Here is a 2,500-nt window from a genome sequence, read left to right as displayed (position 1 = left end):
AATGTAATATATAAATAATATATAATAAATATATATATATATAATATATTTTATATATATATATATATATATATGTATACAACTATTAGTACATTTTTACATATATATCACATTATGCGCACCTTTTCATACGCGTAGATAGACAGTGCATTCGTATATCCACAGATGAACAGGTACAGATGAGGACGATCCTTACAAACAGCTTTTGGGAAATCAAAGAAGGGTTGCTCCCCCCCCCCCCCCCTTTATACCCCCCCCCCCTTCCCCCACCACGCGAGATGACCTAATGCGTTCCAAAGGCGATTATTTCTGCATCGTGCGAGGACAAAGAGACCTTTATGGACATAGGACGTCCTAATTGCAAAGGGTTGCAGACAGGGACCCTATATTCCTCCCATATCTTTTTTTTCTTTTTTTCTTCTTTTTTTTTTATCTCTCCTTTTTATTAGGTGAAAAGCTTCCTTTGTCATGTATTGTGGCTTTATTCGGAGTTGAAATGATGGGGTGGGAGGCGGAAATGGGTGGGCGGGGGTCGTGGGGGCGAGGGGGGGGGAGTGTGGAATGAGGGCGTGGGCACCTTTTTTTTTTTGGGGGGGAGGGGGGGGACGGCGTTTCAGACCCCTGTTCAGTGACGCTTTACTCTTTGGCTCCTAAATTTACCAGTTGTGTGAGGTTTAAGACGTAAGTTAAGGGAAAGTCTATCGTAGTTTTTTTTATTTGGGATCCATATTTTGAAATGAAGGGAATTTGGCCGTGTTTTTGAAGGCAAAAAAGGGGATTTGGATATATGTGAGCCATCTCCTTTTGAAACGAGCAAATAGACAAAACATTCGCTTGTTTGCTAAACATTTTCAATGCGTTTTTTTTTTTTTTTTTTTTTTTAGGGGGGGGGGGTTTGTATGAAAATGTTATCCTGGGGTTTCGGTCTTTTTTTAATCCAAAACCAAGACTGTTTGCTTGTTATGCCTTTTTCTTTCTTTCTTTTTCTTTCTCTATCTCTCTCTTTCTCTATCTCTTTCTTTCTCTGTCTGTCTGTTCTGTCTCTCTCTCTCTCTCTCTTTTCTCCTCCTCTCTCCTCTCTTCTCTCTCTCTCTCTCTTCCTCTCTCTTCTCTCTCACTATCACTCACCATCCCACTAATTTTTCTCTCTCTCTCTCTTCTTCCTTTTCTCTCTCTCTCTCTCTTTTCTCCTTTACCTAAAAAAAGCCGTCTTGTCTTTTAAAATTTTAAAACGACCAAGGGACAAGTGAGCCACTGTGCCTCTACTACCCCCCCCCCCTCCCGGATTCCCTCTTTCTCTCTAAAAGCGAAATTGCAATGCGGAGATCAGAGAAATAAGTTATAGATGGGGGGCCCTTTTAATTTATATTTTTGTGCCATTTCTATAACAGTTTTTACAATTTTGCCCCCTGCCTCTCTGACGAAACACTTCTCTTGCTCTTGTAAAAATGTAAATGAGCAAAGGAATAGTAATAAAAAAAATATATATATAAATGAATAAAAATCAACTTAATGATGAAATAATAATAATAATAAAGATAACTTTAAATAACTTAAAAAGACACTTATGATAATGATAAATGCACTGAAACCTTTAATTTTCTTTTGTAATTTAGTGTCATAGAAAATGGACTAGTCTAAATAAAATAGTTACCCACAAATAAAATTGTTTCATTTTCTCTCGTAGTTGACAGCATCATAGAAAATTAATTTAAATAATTTTAGGGTTAACAATGGCAATTAGTTAAACATCGGAAACGTTTCATATGAACTATCAAGAAACTATAAAATATGCTTTTACTCCGCATCTAAAACCATTCATAGTGAATTCAAATATTTTCGAAGAATTTTCGATGAGCTTATTTTCCCTGAGATGGTAAAAAAACAACAAATCTGTAATTTACAATACTCATTTTTATATTTTCTTTGACACGATTGCAGGATAGATCACAGAGTTCTTTTTTAACGCAATTTTATTGAAGGAATCCCTCCTTTGGAACATTCAAAAGAAAACGAAGGCATCGCGTCGTCCTGATAGAAAATGGAATATTTTATAGGGGTGACTTATTTTTTCTGCACTATTGTCTATCGTTATTATTATTATCATTATCACTATTGTTATTATTGTTACTATTATTATCACTATCACAGCTATCGTTATTAATATCGTTATCATTATTACCATTATCATCATCATTATCATAACCATTACCATAACCATGATAATTACATCGCAAAACAAAGACAAATAAAGCAAAATCATACTGATTCCGAACTGATTACCATAACCCAAGAGAAGAGAAGCAAGGGGTAGACAAAGGCAGAAGTTCATCACCAGCATGAACAAAGATCTCAATATGGGCAGAAGTGACTTAGAACTGCTAAAGTTGTCAACAGAGAGAACAGGATGGAAAACCATGATCGCCAACGCCCTGAAAGGACAAGGCACTTGGAAGAAGAACCCAACCTAATGAGTTCAACGCTCATTAGGCCATTCGAT

The sequence above is a fragment of the Penaeus monodon genome, chromosome 42 (assembly GCF_015228065.2).
Source record: "Penaeus monodon isolate SGIC_2016 chromosome 42, NSTDA_Pmon_1, whole genome shotgun sequence".
NCBI classification, from domain to species: Eukaryota; Metazoa; Arthropoda; class Malacostraca; order Decapoda; family Penaeidae; genus Penaeus; species Penaeus monodon.
The sequence above is the reverse complement of the archived record's forward strand: the minus strand, read 5'-3'. Positions refer to the sequence as shown.